This window comes from Oncorhynchus mykiss, chromosome 15 (assembly GCF_057628025.1).
Source record: "Oncorhynchus mykiss isolate SJ-2025 chromosome 15, ASM5762802v1, whole genome shotgun sequence".
Taxonomy (NCBI): Eukaryota; Metazoa; Chordata; class Actinopteri; order Salmoniformes; family Salmonidae; genus Oncorhynchus; species Oncorhynchus mykiss.
The window spans coordinates 48,907,439-48,927,622 of NC_143036.1; the positions used below are offsets into that span (position 1 = coordinate 48,907,439).

The window sequence follows — 20,184 nt, forward strand, 5'->3', positions numbered from 1 at the left end:
ACATAATGCGTAGGCTATTATCACAATATTACATAACAACATTGTTCAGTAAGAGAGAGGGTTTATACCTCAACAATGACTGTCCAATCCAAAGTCGCCATATGGTTGCAAAGCGTGCTGAATACGACTGTCAGAGGTGAAATCGGAGGGGGCAGGTGCATATAGTCCCTTTGATACAAACAAGCCTGCGCTGTTCACCACTGACTCTGTCAAAACTAATGTACCCTCTGTCAAAACCGTCACACTCCCTTTCGGAAATGATGTAGTAATACCACTCCGGAGAAGCACACCCCTCCTGACACACCTATGGTTTCAGCGAATTGGAAATCAGAGGTCTCAGTGAGAGTTGCCTGTTCCACACAGGTGAGATTTCCATTTGATAAAAGCCTGTTGTTAAACCGTAACAATTGAGATTATGCCCACTGGCCAGCTCCACAGAGACATGCCAAAGCTTTTCATTTATCCTACAGTTTCATCAACCCCAGATGACAGAAAGAATCCTTCACCCACTACTAAATGCATTGCAAAACACTGTCCAAAATGCAATTGAATAGAAAATAATACAATAGGGAAATTGTCTTGTTCAATTTAAAAGCACAATGACAGATGAAGGCCAAGTAGCCATCAAGCCACCTACAACACATGATAGCAAATAAAAGAGGAGTCAGTGTATGTATGAATGTGAAGTGTCTGTATGACATTTCCAAACATTTCATGAATAGGCCAACAGGTTTTTAGACTGTAAATCATTCACTGTCAACTCTGGCAGTCAATCTTAAAATAAGTTTTAAAGAAAAAAATACAAAAATCCACTGAGATGTGGACATAAACTAAATATATCATCTGCACGATGGCAAGTCTACCCTACTATAAGTAGACAGTAGGCTAAAGTGACTGTCCACTTTTTTTAACTTTCTCTCAACGATTGCTTGTTGGTATAGTCTGGTCATTCCAAAAATGCATCCATAGTTTGCTTCCTGACTATATCTTTATGGTGGCTTTTTTTGGGCTGCAATGGCTGAATTTACTTCTATATATCTCTACAAATGTATTCTCATTCGGTCTGTAAAATCATTAAGAAAGGAAAACTTGCCTGGCTGCAGAAAATACAATGATCTATGGCGCCACCTGGTGTTGTTACCTAATTACCTAGTTACCTAATTGTCAATGAACAAATCGCCCAGTGAACTCACTTCATTCACATTTAATAAATAAACACAGTTAAAACAGTTAGAAGGTGCTATTTGAGATGTTGTGTCCTTGTATAGAAAACGCAGTCTTCAAACCCTCACTTCCCCCTGCGGCCGTGTTTCCTTCTGTCGGTCTGGGACTGTGTGTGCCTGTGCCAGCCGACAGTCATAAATTCTGGAGCAGTGACATAGGCATCTGTGACTGAGGGCCTGTCTGCCCTATACACTGGCTAATGGCTGTCCGGGCTGACTGTGCTCATATTTTATCTACCATAAAAGCTATAAATGACATGGAATCTGGCTGGGAAGAGAGTGGGGACACAAACGTTGTAGATTTCAAACACAATGTTACAAAATGTTGGCCTTGTTTTATCCTGACATGTATCCTTCTTTATGTATTGATTGATCCATTCTCACAGCAGATGTTTCAGTCTTCATGTCCAGGATAAGAAATGGCCACATACAGTATTTCTAGGAACATTCCTAACTATATACTTCCAATTCTTGACAACCAAAAGGAGTCGACACACATGTGACTAAGACTACTCACTTTTTATTATGACTTTTAGTACAGTATGGATTATTACAAAATTGAAGATATGTAAACAATAGGTCTATTTCCAAATTCCAATACATAAAATACTCTGTTTAGCACATTTTGGTAGGTAGCCTAGGTGGTTAGAGCGTTCGTCTAGTAACCAAAAGGTTGCAAGATCAAATCCCTGAGCTGACAAGGTGAAAATCGGTTGTCCTATCCCCAACCAAGGCAGTTAACCCACTGTTCCTAGGCTGTCATTGAAAACAAGAATTTGTTCTTAACTGACTTGCCTAGTTAAGTTAAATAAATAAAAAAGTACCAAGGCAATGATTTGAGATAGCTTACCTTCTTTACTTTTCGCTCCACTTAAAAGCAGCACAGTAGACAGTGAGCTCCATTGTGGCCATGCGCGTAGCGTTGTGTTGCTGCCCTTCAGGGAAGGCAGTAGGTTGTACAGTTAACTCCTGATGGGGCAAAATAACAACCCTGAAACCACACAACCTACTACCTCACTCTGTGCGAACACCATGAACCATCGACCCGGTCACAATCCGATTGACCAGTTGGTTAGAGATGGAGTCCAACCAGAAAATGTGAAATCCCATTTCCTGTTCAAATATGAAATTAATAATAATACAATGATGTACTAATATTGTAATAATGGTAATAACGTAGGCACGAAAGGTACATTTTCATTGCAGCTTTTGACGAGGGTTCTTCATGTGGAGAGTCTGTGATGATATTACAGCCACTTCAGGAAAGACAGTATGTTGTATAGTCATCTGACAGCTTGGGTGTGACCCTAAAACTATACAACCTACTACCTCACACCAAAGGACAGTTGGTTTCTCTCTGATGAACAGTCCGAGTGGCCCTTAACGTGATCCTCATGTGAGAGCACAGACATGAAAAGGTGAATTGCATGCAATCAATCAATCACATTTATTGATAAAGCCCTTCTTACATCAGGTGATGTCACAAAGTGCTGTACAGAAACCCAGCCTAAAACCCCAAACAGCAAGCAATGCAGGTGTAGAAGCATGCAATGAGTCCATATCCGATCTCATATTTTGCCTCCTGTTCCTCCTTGACCCATCTCAGGTTCACACCATCTGTAAGACTCAAAAGAGGAGAGTGTGTTAACAACAGCTACTTGAGTGGACAGCTAGGCTTAAACCTGCTGTGTTGTTGCCTTGCTACATTATTAACTACCCTTGATTATAGTTTAGCCAGGCAGACCAGACCAGACCAGGGTCAGATATATCTGTTCCACACAACTAAGTTACTAAAGCCTCACATGTTGGCACATGTAACACAGTTAACATTAAATGTCGTTGATGTTTTCAATCATCGGATTACATATAATTGCATATTAGAGCCATTAGGATCTCTGTTTTTTCTATGTTGTTGATTTCACTGTTACAGCCAAGACTCAAATCAAGAGTTTGTCTATATTATAAAGGTTTAAAAAAGGTGACACTGACAAATCAAGGCCATATTAGAGAGTTACTATTAGGAGACTATCAAGTGACTCAAGTAGGGAGGTTTTAAATCTGGTGATGGTTTAGTGTTGGGGTTGTGGAGGGGGTGAGACGAGAGGTGAAAGGTTGTGGTTAACGCTGGGAGTTTTCTCTGTGACATAGGCTGTGGGCAGCACTGTGGTTTACCTCAGAAAGGGGGAGACGGGGGAGTCACAACCACAAAGGTGAGTCACAGGCCTCAGGAGGAGTGAGACTGACGCACAGTCGCGAATTACACACACACACACACACACACACACACACACACATCAGCTTTTGTGTGTGTGTGTCCATTGCACGGATCCATGCCTCTTTGTCAAGTAAACCGTGGCCCATTTTACACAGGAGTGGGGTGAAACATTGTTGCGTGTAGTTGAATTATTTGTGTCAATGTATCTTAACAGTCTGTATCAATGTACACTGAGTATACAAAACATTAAGAACACCTTTAAATGACAGACTGAGAGGTGAATCCAGCTGGAAGCTATGATCCCTTACTGATGTCACCTGTTAAATCCACTTCAATCAGTGTGGATGAAGGGGAGGGGACAGTTTACATAAGGATTTTTAAGCCTTGAGACAATTGAGACATGGATTGTGTATATGTGCCATTCAGAGGGTGAATGGGCAAGACAAAAGATTTAAGTGTCTTTGAATGGAGTATGGTAGTAGGTGCCATGTGCACCAGTTTGTGTCAAGAACTACAACGCTGCTGGGTTTTTCACACTAAACAGTTTCCCGTGTGTATCAAGAATGGTCCACCACTGTGGGAAGCATTGGAGTCAACATGGGCCAGCATCCCTGTGGAACGCTTCCGACACCTTGTAGAGTCCATGTTCGACAAATTGAGGCTGTTCGAAGGGCAAAAGGGGGGGTGGGGGTGCAACTCAACTCAATATTAGGAAGGTGTTCTTATTGTTTGGTACACTCAGTGTATATGTTATCAATGTAACTGACAACAGGGCTTTGACTGAGAAGAGAAATCACATTGTCACATTCAGCCAGTGTCCAGAGATGCCCTCTTTAGCCAATCTAATGTTAGGACAACACACAACCCCATGGCAATTGAAGTAAATAGACTCTACCACTGTTTCTAACATTTTTTGGCACAGTCACAGTGTATCCCTCCGTAGCAATCCACTGTCGGTTCAGTGCTACTCCTCCTATTCCAACCTGGATGGGTGAGACCATATTAAACGAATAGGGTTGTACTATTATACTAATAGATTATAATATGTATTTGTATTTGGTTATATTGGTTCGGTTTCCTGGGCACATAAGCACAGTCCTGAACAACAAAAAATCTTTCAATAGAGATTCTCCATTGAGAATGCTTTTTAGTTCAGTAGTAGGCTTGGTCTGTGTCCAGGAAAGTGCGTATTATATTATACTAACAGGGTTATAATAACATGTGGAAGTGAAACTTTAGGTGTCACACTTCAATACCCTGGCTCTGCCTCTAGCTTTGTGAAACCTCCCGCACAGTCAGTGGCTTTCATTTAGCTTTATATGAATGGAGCAGATTCATTCTCCATTGTGGAGAAGAGGAGCTGAACCGTGGCTGAACTTCACAACTCCACTGAGGGTAAGGACACTCACAAAACTCACAGACAAAATATTGTACTATTTCTAATGTCACATCATTAACAGACATCATTCTTCGGGGTGCTGACGGGCAGGCCATTTTAGTGGAAATGTTTTGAACATGTGACACTAATATTGAATGGCCGGGTTTGAACCTGGGTCTCCAGAATGCCAAAAGACTGTGTTATCCCACTGAGCTAAAGGCTGGGCATTCACTAAGGGAGCATAAATCTACAGGTTTCAGGCAAGGTTACTCCTCACACAAGCATGATTCTAGAACTTGCCTCGTCAATCTGCAGTATATTACCAAACGGCCAACAGGTGGTGCTTTCCCCCCAGGACTGGAGCCGTAGGCCTTATAGCTCTATTGAGTGCTGTTTGCAGTGCACCCACTGACAATAGGGACTTTGTGTAGTTCAGGTTGCCAACTCACTGTGGGTTGCACTTCTCAGGGAGCCAACTGTCTCTTCATCTTCATCTGACCTTTGAGGTACTGGATTTACTTTTCCTCTTTCACTGATTTCTTTGGCAGCTTCAGAGTATGAGCCGCTTCTACTGTACTGTACAGATCACTAACATTACCGTAACCACAGTCTACTAGCTGAGATTTTTTTCTCTTGTAACTGTGAGTGCGAGGGTTTATTCAAAGCAAACAACTGCACCATAAACATTTGACTAACTTTGTGCAACTGCGGGCTACGGAACAATGAGGCGAGACGCTTTTCATTTCAGGTTAAACCAAACAGCTGCACAGTGCCATTGATTTGACTTAGTGTACAATGAAAATCACACAATGGAAAGCAAACCAAATACCAAACCAATATAAACTGTACCTCAATAAGTTTAAGACACAAGAATATTTAAATGAAACATAATTTCACCTTTTAATCCGGGGTCTGTTCCGTCTCTATACATTGCCCCCCAGATCCAATCAACCTGCAAAAAATAAAACAACACATTTAAACAACTTAAAATCTTCTAAAAGTCTGAAAGTACAATAACGCTCGTGAAGCAAACCAAAAACACAGAAACAAATGTATTACCGTTTGATTTAGTAAAAACTGGCATATAGTTTGTATATAGCTTGTCTGCCCAGTACAAGTTCACTTCACGTTGACTGGTACAGGAGCACTCCCAGGCCTATGCTTTCCCCGAACCTCTGCTCAAATATATAATTAAGACTGAATTCCCATATGCTGAAGTGATCAGGACTGTACCAAAATGGACTACAGTATTGGACAGTTACTGGCCCGAGTGGCATCAAATGCAAGCGGTTGCACAAAGTAAAACGCTCGCTCTATCTGGTGTCTCTGTCCATAAAGTAACTTTCTGTATTGAGCATTGCTATTTTGGCCCACATACCGAAGTTCACAGATCGTATGGGTTATTACTGTAAATGTCTATTTAAAACTGGAATAGAAATATGTCTGTTATTCTGTCTTTCCTTCGGGTGTATCCTGATTTGTGTCCTCATTTGCTTATCTATGACCTTCATCACTGAGGTGATTTCTAATCATCAAGGGTCATGTATTATGACTGAAATTACAGGTCAAAACTTTTATTAGATCACTATAGCAGGAAAACATAAGACAAATCTATATAGATGTACACAAGTCAACATAATGTCTGTAAACAAACCCGAAACGCATGGTTTTAATTATATATAATGAGGTAACTTGGGCTCCCGAGTGGCGCAGCGGTCTAAGGCACTGCATCTCAGTGCTTGAGGCGTCACTACAGACACCCTGGTTCAAATCCAGGCTGTATCACAACCGGCTGTGATTTCTCCCATAGGGCGGCGCACAATTGGCCCAGCGCCATCTGGGTTTGGCTGGTGTAGGCCGTCATCGTAAATCAGAATATGTTCTTAACTGACTTGCCGAGTCAAATAAATTGTCTAACTGACGCACTAAAGTTGTTTTTATACTCCACCTCTTCAAATTAGAACGTCTACATGTTGATAAATTAACAGTTCATTAGGATAGAACTGGAATGTGTATGGACACACACACACACACACACACACACACCTGAAATGTTGCACCTATTTCAAATGTTGACCATCCAACACAATACACAGTTATGTCGTAAAGTGTGAACAGTTTGTTTATGACAAGTCAATTGTAAACTATGTGAGAGTAAGTAAACGTAAATGTGCAAAGGCTAACACTTCAAAATTATAATTTTATAAAATAATATTATACAGCTTTTTATTGTTCAATTTAAAAAATATATTTCCTTCCAGAATTTCATGCAAATGTAAATTTGTTTTAAAATACTGATTGAAGTCTGGATATGTTTATACCAATGTAATGTAATGTAAAGGCAAATACTGTAAGTTACAATACTTTTTGTCATTTTGACCCAAACATTATAATTGATAAGACATTTTTATCATGCAAACCGCCATAATTAAATAACTGTGAATAATGTAAATATTGAAAAAATGGACTTACATATTATTATTGGCTCAGTCTCACACACACACACACACACACACACACACACACACACACACACACACACACACACAGTCTTTGGACTTGAATAAGCTGTTAGATTTTCCCATAGACCCAAGCGCAGAAGGATATTTTGTTTCAATGCTTCATTTAGATTCCCTCCACCAAACCAGCTTTATTACCATTTATTTCTCCCTCTCCCCCTCTCTACCTCCCTCTGGCTCTCCCTCCCTCCGTCTGTCCCTCTCTCTCTCACACACACACAATGTGCACGCAAACACTTACTCAGCCTCACAATCACATCTTAAAAAATTGTCTGAATGCAATTTAGCCTGGCCTACATTTATTTTTGTTCTGTTTCTCATCAATCAATTCTCTCACGAATGCAGTGGTGTTGCACTTCTCTCTGTCAATATTTTATATTTTATTTTGCTTATGAGTATTAACAAAACACAGGGTTTCGAAAATCATAATATGGTAATTAAGTGTCTCTTCTTACACATTTTTTTCACATTCTGAGTGTGTGGAGTGTATTTGTGTTTGAGTGTGATCGCATGTAAGTGTATAAGTGTGTGTGTAAATAGTGTGTATGTTTGCGTGTAAATGTGCCATTTATTTTGCTTTTGTGTATGTGAATGCTAAAAGGAGGGGTTTGCGCCCTCCTCTCCTTTACAGTGTCGTGGGAACTCCATTCATCGTTAAACCCAGGGTCCATTGTGGAGCACATGGCATCGAGTGTGCCTGGGTGTTTGCTGCCTCTACGTGACAGTATATGTGTGTGTGTGTCTGCTTACATGAGCAGTCCCTTTGGCATACCCCAGGAATGGGCTCAGTATGTCTGAAATGTATCTTATGCTTACATGCGCTTCAATACAACTATAAATACCCACCCATTACTAACTTTGGAGGGCCGATCCACTGTGTCCTCTTTTACGATCTTTCCTTTCTATACCCTGAAACTGTACAACCCGCTGATGAAATGAAGTAAGAAATGGTACAGTAGACACGTGCCAAAAAAATCATCTTTCTGTATTTAGGTGTTGGATGATATGTAATGGTGAAGGTACAATGACAACTATAACACCTTCTAGAATGCCTCACCAGTTTCTGGAACACCTCGTCAAATTCTAGAACATTCTGGAAACACATTGTGATCCTAGGTTTCGGCTCGCTCCTTCCCACCAGGCCTCTAAAAGCCTGAGACAGAGGGGGTACGCCCTGTGCCTACACGTGCATATCTTCATCACCCTTCTCTAGTCCAACACACTGTCCCTCATCTTGCCATAGTTAACACCTATGATAAAGTTTTTAATACGGTATTCCGAGACAATGTATGATTGCTTTTAATGGCATTGAAACAACAATTTATTACGAGGGGCTACATTACAATAATAAAATAAGAGTTAGTATCTTACCGTATGAAGGATCATTTCTATTTGTTAAAGAAAACTAAATGTAATAGGCCTAAACATAATCTATTTCGGTGTTCTGTAAGTCTTATACTGTTCCAGTGTTATGTGGTGAAGAATAGAGTATTGGACAACTAATATATGTTGGTTCTCGTGTGTTTTATCTGTGATGACTCACCTACCTCTAAGTCAACTGCTATTGGTTAAATCAAAATACCCTCCTGCTATTGGTGAAGGTCTATCAGAATCTGCATGAACACTGGACATACCACAACTACTATCAATGGATTTTTGGGGCCTATTATTTTTTTCAAGCCCATTTAAGAGAAAACATTGAAAGGGACGTATTTTCTAAGAAATGATATAAACCAAATTTTATACATAGAAATGTTGCTATATTAAATGTGTCACGTGGCAGGACCACTTGAGCAAATACACTTGAGAAAATAATATATTGTTTGTCGATTAAAGTTAAATGAAACATTTGTTGAAAAATGGAAACTGACTTGCACAGTATAAAAAGACATTGATGTAAACAATTAAACCATCATGTGACTGTTTTGGATTATCTTCCGCATTTACGGATGAAAAACAAAATAAAATCGGCCAATATCTGTAAGCGCTTAAATCACGTTCTGATGGCTTTCTCTTTATTTTTTTATTTTTATTTTACCAGGCAAGTCAGTTAAGAACAAATGCTTATTTTCAATGACGGCCTGGGAACAGTGGGTTAACTGCCTGTTCAGGGGCAGAACGACAGATTTGTACCTTGTCAGCTCGGGGGTTTGAACTCGCAACCTTCCGGTTACTAGTCCAACGCTCTAACCACTAGGCTACCCTGCCGCCTCTTAGCTGCAGTGGTTCACTGAAAAGCCACTCTGGGAGAGAGTCACAGACCTGCTACCATGCTTTGGCATGTCTCCCAAAACTACAGCAACCACACTCAGCTCTGGTCCCTCAGAAACTGTCCTCCTCTTTTGACCCCAAACGATGACCACTGCAAACACAGCCACGAGGGAAGCAGGAACTATAACTACATCGTAAACTACATTGGCAGTTTCTTCAGCGAAGTACAAATTGGCAACATCAAAATGCTGGATTGTTTGGGGACGTGGTAGTGTATGTTATTGTTATTGATGTTTATCTGTATAGTGTATTATTGAGAAGTCAATCTCTGCATGAGTCTGAGATCCTTAAGCTAAAAATAAACAATATTGAAATAATGTGCACTCCCATGTGTGGTTTAAACAGACTAGTTTACACACATTCACGCAATGAAGCACACTTAGAAATGTATCCACTTACCTCAAATCGGACATGGTTAGACAGTCAGCAGCACACAACAACTATGGATGCGAAATACAGGATGTTGAAATCCAGGGTAGTAGATCCAGAACCATAATGTAGTTATCCTGTAGAGAGGGACAGACAGAGGGCAGCCACAGTCAGTCAGCCAGTTAGTTAGTTAGATTCAGACTCCCGGTGAGAACCAGAGAAGGATGACAGGGTGCTGCCTTTTCCACCAGCTCAGTGAATCATATCTGGGCTGTCTTCCTGTCTGCCACCCCCTAGTCTGTCTCGCTCTATCACCGGGCTGCGCCACAAGAGTCCATGTTCGTGCCTGGGAGGCGCATGGTCATCCCCGTCTGGCAGTTAAAAAGTATTTGAATGAGGAATGTTAGCAAACAGACAAGCTGCATGTCGAATGATTGCTAAAGGCAGCAGCTACAGCCAGTCAGCCAGTCCCGTCTCTGCATTGGGTTGGTTGGCCCAGGAATGTGAATAATTCAACAGCAACCAAAAAGGAGGACCCCTTCCCTTTTCACCCACCACCCCTCCCTCCGAGTCCGAAACTCAAATGCCTCCACAAGACAGTGAGAAAGAGAGAGAGAGAATTCTAAATCTCCGCTCGCTCACTCAATCGGGCGCTCGGGAATCCTGCAAGAGTTTGTTTTTGCACACATACACACACACATACACACACACACATGCACATACACACACGCGCGCATACAGTACACGATCACTACAAATCACTTCTTGTGTTTCAACATGCAACATATTTTTTTATTTCGTTGGAGGCCTCTCACTCATTGCCTTTTTGTGTCTTTTGTTTGAAATTGGCACCTGTCCCAAAAAAAAACTCCGCCACTGCTGCACCGCCCTCCTACTCTCCTTTCACAGGAAGGAGAGAGGGAGAGAGAGAGTGGGAGAGCTAGAGAGAGAAAGTTAGAAAGGATGAAAGAAAGAGGAATTGGGAGAGAAAGGGAGAGGGGGAAATAAATGGTAAGGGGGATGAAAAAGTCTAGGAGTATGTGTGTGTGTGTGTTTTTTCTTAGCGAGAAACAAAATAGGCAGAAAAAGCAAAAAGCGACGTGACAAGACACTAAACAAGCTAATGCCACCACAGATGCACAGCGGTCGCCAAAAACACAGCCATCGTCATCTTCAGCATGGAGAAGCACATCCTGATCTTCCAAAGAGGGACGACATGGCGAACAGGCAATGCAACACACCGTGGAGTATGTTAAAAGCAGTAGCTACCAAAAAAATAAAATTATCCAAGCGCAATGCACAATAACTCAAAATAATATACAAAAGTATGGAATCTGCTGCAAGAAAAAAACAAACGTTTTCAAAAGGGCAACCAAACCTAAAGTCAAACGGCGGAGGCCCAAAAGCTACTTGTTGCAGGGTATTTAGTAGCTGGACTTGCTTGCAGAGCTGAGAGTTAGAGGCAGAGCTGAGAGATAGAGGCAGAGGGTTAAACTCCCCAGAGTAGTAAAAGCCCTCCTCCTCCTGGCACAGTCGTTCTGAAGGGGAGGATCTAGCTTTAGAAATAGCAGCAGACGCTTTTCCCTTTTTTCATATCGCTAGTCTCCCTCTTGCATGTGGCCGGGACTGGGAGAGTGAGACGGATGAAGAGAGAGAGAGAGAGAGAGAGAGAGAGAGAGAGAGAGAGAGAGAGAGAGAGAGAGAGAGAGATAGGGGGGAGGGAGGGAAATAAAGAGCTGTGAGTGGAGGAGATGGAGCTCAGCTGATGATGAAATAGGGACGCATTGAAGTAAGTGAGGAAGACGCATTTTTATCACAGGTTGGACACAACGTGTTTGTGTGAGAGCAAGAGAGACGATCGATAGGGTGGAAGAATGGCAAACTACTCCCGTATCACACACACACACACACAGTTGCCAGTCATCATTCCAGGGCCCTACACACATCTAGTGCATGATTAAAACAAACTTCATACTAAATCTGTTCCACAACCATGCAGCTACAGCTCTGACAAAAGGCACGTTTTGGAACCTTTTCAGAGACGGACGAATCCATTCTTATAAAAACGGGGGGGGGGGGGGGGGGTTGAGGCTCATCACAATGGAACATTTTTTTTTATTAACACCTTTACAGACAACTTAGAGTGTGACTGCAGCAGCGTCGACTCCCTATCCACCCCACCTCGGGAACTTTTTTTAGTTTAAAATGCGCTCGGCCCCTGCAATTATTTTGACAAGGAGTCGAAACCCAGATAAGCCTCTGGGGTGAGACTGCTTCACCGAGGCTGCAGGCTGGAGAAGCAGTAAAGCATTGGCTGTGATTTTATACACACACACACACACAACGTACTCACGCACACACAAAGCTTAGTGCACCGTGAGATCCTCCTCACATTCACAGTGACGATGCAGATGGCTGCACTAGTAAATACGATCTACAGGGAGGGTAAGAGGGGGACGGGTGTCTTCGATTTAGGGGCGCACGATAAAAATGGACTCACATCCTATACACAGTTGCGCATACCCACACATCTCATCTCACTGAACCATAAGTATCTATCATACAAACCATGTCTTAATCCCTCTGTAACGAGATAGTCCTTGTTGCCGCACACAAATATGTGGCCTATCATTCATGTAACAGATCATCTAAATATGAAACATTATTGCCAGTTTCCCCAAACCCTACTAGGACACACACTACTACACTTTCTCTGGACTGGCTGCTTGCAACCACAGCAAGGGTCTTTGGAAGTTTGTGACAGATAGGCTATTTTATAACAACTTCCTGTCTCTTTAGGCTACCGTCCCCCTCCCGTTCCCTAAAAACCAAGAGCTCCCAGAAGCTCTCCCTTCTCCCTGAAGTAGCAGGAGCACAAATGAGAGAGAAAAAAGTGGAGCGCTAAGCAATTTAATTTCTCTCCTTTTTGGTACATTAGCTACTTGAGATTAAGAAGGACTGCATGCATTAAAATGAAGGTTAGGGATCTATTTTTTCCTGGTTTTCTCCTTGTGTATATATATATTTTAAAATGGTGAATAAAAAAGAAGATGGAGCTAACATGGCTGCTTTGGCTCTATCCCAGTGTGTGTGTGTGTGTGTGTGTGTGTGTGTGTGTGTGTGTGTGTGTGTGTGTGTGTGTGTGTGTGTGTGTGTGTGTGTGTGTGTGTGTGTGTGTGTGTGTGTGCGCGCCTGCCATGGAGGTGGGACGGAGACAGAACACACTCCAGCCCGGCACTAAAATCTGGGCTACCCTCAGCATTAACTCTGCCCATTCTGCAATGACCCAGTATATAATAAAATATAAATATTGCCATATTCAGAAACGCGTGTAATCCAGTTTACATGGGAGTTGTGGAGAAACATTAAAGATGGAGTCGGTACAGCTGAATATGCTAAATTAAACTATATTTCTCCCATGTCTTCTTATGAAAAAAGCTGATGGGGCATCTACAGTACAAACATGAGGTTAAACCTACTGCGTCACATCTCGCCACCTCTTTAGCCAATCGCTACTCCTCAAGACTAAAAACCGCATTGCACAAAGTACATAGATCAAATACTAAGATAAGCAAAAGTATACTCTTTTCACTCATGCGTTTTGTTCCATTCTGACTATCAGGCCCATTTCACTACTCTAGTCTGAAGAGAGACTGTTGTAAAATTGTTGTTTACAATTTTACATGTAGCAAGAATTCAAAAAACTTGGCAGGGCTGTTGTGGAGAGTTCATTCGAGGATACAGTTCTGGTTTTGGGTAGGCTGCCAAGACCTGACACTGTGAGCCTCTCGAAGGCCTCACCCCTCTCAGAGAGCTCTGAGTTGCCTGCGTAAGTCTGCCATTGATCAAACTCCAATATTAACAATCTCTTTATGACACCTTCTTTAGGAGTCGTACAACCGTCAGCTGTAGCGCGGAACTTTATTGGCGCACTTCATCTAGCTGTAGACTTCTAAATCAATGCTGTATCGTGTGTTTCATCATGCACATACTCTCAAAGCAATTTAGTAAAACAATGAATACGTGTTGTCTTTAAACAGTGCATGTGTTTTTTTTTGTTCAATTGTGACCAGACATGTGACTCCATCTGAATTCAGCATTCTGATGGAGTTCCATGTCATCGGAGGAGCTTTACTATTTTGAACAAAACATGCCAAAATAAGTTCCTAATCACGTAAGGCTATATCATCCTTTCCCACACAACTACAAATCATATTGCTGCCCAACTATCCCGAGAGGGTAACTTGGCAACTCGTAAGGGAAAATATTTAATCACAACAACAACAACAACAAAATGGCTGCTTCTTCAATCATCACCTCAATCACCACAGACACTCATAAGAGAACAGAACAAAAATGATTCGCAGCATAATGATAACTTAATGTAAACGGAGCTTTAAAGCTTAAATGATATCAAAATACTAAAATCCTTTTTTTTGGGGGGGGGGGGGGGGGGGTCCCAGAGGTAATGTTGTCTTTTTATTAGCTGTAGTGTTGGTTGACAATTAACCTGTAGTGTTGGTTAAACAATTAACCTGTAGTGTTGGTTAAACAATTAACCTGTAGTGTTGGTTAAACAATTAACCTGTAGTGTTGGTTAAACAATTAACCTGTAGTGTTGGTTAAACAATTAACCTGTAGTGTTGGTTAAACAATTAACCTGTAGTGTTGGTTAAACAATTAACCTGTAGTGTTGGTTAAACAATTAACCTGTAGTGTTGGTTAAACAATTAACCTGTAGTGTTGGTTGAACAATTAACCTGTAGTGTTGGTTGAACAATTAACCTGTAGTGTTGGTTGAACAATTAAAGAAATACACCGAAGCAGAGTAATTACAAACAGTTGGAGAATGGGAGAGTTATTCTGCAGGGTATGTACGCTACCCAATACCTGTAATAATAACCGTGTAAATAAATAGTACACTGCTTTGTGTCACATATAATATATATCACATTCATTTGTAGGGTAAAGAAGAACACATACCCTTTATTGTTTACTTGTCCATGACAAATGACATGTGTTCATCTCATTGACACCGCACGCCGAAGAAGACGGAGGCTGAATCGCCCAACCCAATCTCCAAATAAAACGAGAACCTGTGGCGTAACTGCAGTAACAGGAATTACACCATGGCTTGACGTTTTAATTACGCCATTTGGTGCCGTCTCTTGACTGTCATTCAAACGCCGAAAAAAGTGAAACTAAAACGTAAGTTTAGGCATTCATTCCAAATGGTTATGGATAAGATTAAGCTTAAGTTTAGGCATTCATTCCAAATGGTTATGGATAAGATTAAGCTTAAGTTTAGGCATTCATTCCAAATGGTTATGGATAAGATTAAGCTTAAGTTTAGGCATTCATTCCAAATGGTTATGGATAAGATTAGGCTTAAGTTTAGGCATTCATTCCAAATGGTTATGGATAAGATTAAGCTTAAGTTTAGGCATTCATTCCGAACACACAACCCTCGGAGCCAATCCATCATCCCCATCCACAGCGCCCTAGCAAGCAGCAAGTCTACTAGATGTAATAGGCGCTCACGTTGCACCTGGCGAATAGCTTCGAGAATTCGCCGGATCCAAACGTAATCAGGTACCTGCAGAATCGGCATCTCCTGGCATATTCCATAAGAGAATGGGCTGTGACTCGCATATATGCAGTGCAATTAATGAATAAAGAAATGATTGAAGACTATTTAATTGAAGAGTATTTATTGGAGTGCTGTCCCTTTCTATTTACCTCATACAATGTAGAGAGACTTTCTCTCTGCTACCCAGAGAGAAGTACTGACCAGACAGAAGTGCAACCACCACCTCTACTTGGTGGTCTATGGTGGGGCCCCTCAAGCCCACGTGGCCATACAACTTCTCGATTACACCCCTGACCCCTGGGGTCACCCTCTGTTGCTACGGGAACAAAGGGCGAGACCCCTGAGGTCAAAAGTGTTAAGTCGGGAGCCGGCCAGGCCCCATTGACAAGGTAGCATGGTGTTGGCTCAGAGAAGGTAAAGATCACTAACACAGGGGACTAATAGGGATTAAGGGGCCCATCTCCTCAGGGATGTCACTCAAGGGACTAGTAACATCAGTCTCTGTTAACCTCCCTGACCTCCGGCAGCCATTTAGGGGCGACAGGTCACTTACAAGAGGCTAGAGCGGGGCTTTGCCGGTGTGACTGCTGATCCTATATGGCTGATATCTTCAACTGTTTCTGTATAGCACTTTGTGACATCGGCTGATGTAAAAAGGGCTTTATAAACACATTTGATTGATTGAACTGTTTGCAAATTCAAGATTTGTAAAACATGAATTTAAGAACTGTATTGTTTTGTGTATTGACATGTTTCCCTAATCAATTGAATTGTATTTCTATAGAAAACCTCTGAAGTTCAAAAACAGATTGACAATTTAAATTATTAGATGCCAAAATGTTATACCTCAGAGAACAGAAAGCCATCAGAGAATACAGCCTCGATATTGGCAGGTATACAACCAATTAAATGGTATTCTTATTGAAAATGTTATGTTATAAAGTAAATGCATTAGATGAAACAGAATTAAAAAACAAAATGTTATGATTATGAAGTGTTCAGGCATCGATATAAACAGTCTTGTTATCAACAGGTAGAACACAGAACTGAAAAATCAAAATGGAGGACAGAGACAACATGGATACTAGTGAAGTAGCAATACAGATTGCTGATTCACCTAAGCAAATTCAGATAAGAGATCTAAAGAAGTATATCCTGATATCTTTTTTTATAAATATACCAAAGACATGGTATCGAAGTTAAGTATTTTCTAAACAGCAGTTTTCTACAGTTTCCTCATGTTTGAATAGGGTTAAGGTTAACTCTGTCCATTCCAATTGAAAAGGCAAATGGTTCTAACTAACATATTAATAATTATATTATTTGCAATCAATGTAAAATATTTGTCTGGGGATAAATGCAAATATTTTACATCAATATATGAAAGAAAATAAACTACAATATGACAATTTTAACATATATATATATATTTGTTGCCTTTAGTATTGCTTTTTCAAGTGGCTAAGGATGAATGAAGACATGTATTGCTTTAAAGGTCAAATTATTAATTGTATTATGTCTCTAGAGTGATAAGAGGGAAGGCTTGAAATAATTTTCACTCCTAATGTTGGTTAATCATTTCAAACACAAATAATGATTAACATAAGAGTATTTCACGGATAAACATATTGTATAACTCATTCAGAATGGACAGGTAAATGGGCACCTATGGATTTAGAGTGGTAATTTAAATATAAATATAGCCTAAGAGGAGATGCTGTTCTCCAGAAATACATTACCAAATTAAATAACATTATTTGTTCAAGTTATTAGAAAATAAAAATAAAGAAATACGATATTATATGAATCATATTTATATTTATATTCATTTGCCAAAGGCTTTTAGCAATAATGAATTTGTGTACTTAAAAATACCCAGAATGCTGTAGTATTTACTCAAATTTTGGTTGATACAACCTAAGATGTTTTGGTTTAATTTAGATAGAAAAATCTAAGATTAGAAAAATATGCATGAAATGTGAATGGTAAAAAATTAACACATTCTGTAATGTGAAGTGAAATTGATCTGATGTCTACCCTTGTTATACCAGGAGTGAAGTGCTAACTTTTAATGAACTACTGTAGTTTTTCCTAAGTGGGAAAACGAAGTCTTACATTTGTTGGTTTCAGAAAAAAAAAAACATCTAAGTCTGATCGTGATATTAGAAAGATACAAATATGTTTGAGGCAAATATAACTAACTATATTACCTTAAATGGCTTATTTTCAACACTATAGCTTACGTAAACTACCATTTAGGAACAAAAATGTAAACCATATTATACATCTTTATTATTTTAATGTATTTAATTATGCAAGGATAGACATGTATTTTATAACTTAAAAGGTATATACAAGCATGTGATATACACACTGGATATAAAGAAGTTGTAAGTAGGTAAATGGGTTTAATAAAATGTATAATTCATAATAAGTGTTAGCACTATTTAAAGTGAAGAAGAATAAACAACATAAATAAATAAAAATTTTTTTTTACAAAATTAACTAAAATGAAAAATGATATAGCGTCTTACATAGATGCTAGAGATATTCATTATATTCTTTTCAATTATTTGGTTTCAAAATCTTCTAAACTGTTGTTTTATTTTTTTGTGTAACTTTCAAAAACTTTTGCTCTTCTTGTTTTACTGAACATTACTGTAGTAAATTGAAAATCTGTGAACACTGACCAAGAGTTTTGGTGGTGCCGGAATACCATATATTCTCTAATAATTTGTACTATTTTATCACTTTTAAGCAACACAATTCTTATATCAAATAGTTGCATTATGTTTTGTTCACTACAAGTTAAAATAAATAATGTTGTGTCTGTTGTTTTATTTTTTTTTGTACTTTGAAGATCAAACAATGGACGATGGTGAAAAAAACCTATGGTGAATGACGTAAAAAGGGATTTTAGCAATACGAAATACATTATCTTGAAAGAAAACAATAGCTTGAGACTAAAACCTCATACTGAAAAAGGTAAGTACAAAAAGTGAAAGGTATAACTTATTTGTGATTCAGTCCTCTCTCTTTGATAATCATTAAACAACTCACCTTTAAAAGCTCACTCAGCTGCTAAGGTGGAGGCTGGGACAGAACTGAACTGCTCTGAGCTGGAAATACAGTAAGTGTCCAGGACAGGACTGCCACACTTTATCCAGACAGACTGATCCAAACAACATTATTATTGGCCTCCTCGCAGATCGTCTCTTAGATCTCGGCCCTATACTTTCAATTTAACCATGTGACTACCATTTTACATGATTTTCCAGTTAAGTGTTTTATCAGCACAAAACACTTACACTTGTATTCGTTTTTAACTTGGGAAAGCAAACTGTCTATCTCACGGACATAAACAAAATTAAAACCTTACCCATCACATCAAAGATGTGCAGCTCTGATTTTTGGTAATGCTTCATCGAGGACCTAAGATGAAATTGCTCATTATCATGAGTCCATATTAAGATAGCAAAAATGACAAGAAACATAGATTTGAATAGAAATATATATATATATTTTTTTTATCTGAACTACCTCTGAATTACTTGTGTCAAGGTAAAACACTTGAGAGATTCATGATTTGTAATATATTGTTCCTCATAGTATTTGGAACCTGTGATTAACCGAAAGTGATAGCTAATACATTGTCAATTATAGCAGAAACAGTAACGAACTCCACACAAGGGGAATTCTTTTAACCCACTTCCAACAAATGTAACTCATTTGAACTAATCAGTCTTGTACAATCAGAAAACATACCCCCACAACCCCATATCTTTGTTACCTGCAATCCTTACAAGGCTCATATCTTCTCTCGGTCAACCTCGAAAAAAAGCACCAGAAAAACAGCAATGATTTCTTCCTCTTTTAGTACATTGTGTGCAAGCCAGGCTGGCGGGTCTAGGGGAGAAGTTCTCTTGGTTGTCCCTCTTAAAGACTCATGCCGGCCGTTGGTTCTGGCAGGTGCCACGTCATGGCTCTTCCGGCGAGGACAGGCCTGTGAGGAGAGGAATCGACCCAATCGAGCCCTCCACACCTTACGCCCCCGAACAGTACTACACACCAGAACTACCCAGGGGAGCTCAGAGAAAGAGACATGGGCCCTTATTGACCAATTTAAAAAATGCATCTTTCTTTCTTTCCCTCCCTCCCTCCCTCCCTCCCTCCCTCCCTCCCTCCCTCCCTCCCTCCCTCCCTCCCTCCCTCCCTCCCTCCCTCCCTCCCTTCCTTCCTTCCTTCCTTCCTTCTTTCCTTCCTTCCTTCATCTTTTCCTTGAAGTAATAACTGATCTAACATCATGACTAAGGCAATGACTGGATTGGTGAAAGCTAGTAACTGTATCCTAACTTGAATTTATCCCACTTAATCCAACTTGTGTTAGGTCATTGATTACCTCAAAGAAGGAAGGAAGGAAGCATTTTTCAAATAGGCCAATGGATATAAACTCGACCCACACCCACGTTCTGGGGTAGCCAAATCCGAAGCGCAGGGCTCTAATTCATATTCTTCTTCATATTTCAATGGAAACTTTTCTCTCCTTTGACTTTATCATATAATATACAGTATGTACACAATTCTATGTATATGTGGTTGAAGTAAGTATTCTTCAAGGG

General features: G+C 40.0%; 1 long non-coding RNA gene across 2 annotated transcripts in view; it reads right to left on the minus strand.

Annotated features, from left to right (window-relative positions):
• Positions 1 to 2,646: 2,646 nt before the first annotated feature.
• The window catches only part of LOC110490142 (uncharacterized), a 33,259-nt gene continuing 15,721 nt past the window's right edge, over positions 2,647 to 20,184 (minus strand). The window contains exons 3-5 of one of the 2 annotated variants that reach the window (XR_002468665.3): positions 10,006 to 10,112; positions 5,714 to 5,768; positions 2,647 to 2,840 (exon numbers count right to left, since the gene is read on the minus strand). This is a non-coding gene — a long non-coding RNA (uncharacterized LOC110490142). Of the gene's footprint in view, positions 2,841 to 4,493; positions 5,769 to 10,005; positions 10,113 to 20,184 lie in introns of those variants that run through there. The other variant, XR_016486722.1, reaches the window with a different exon arrangement.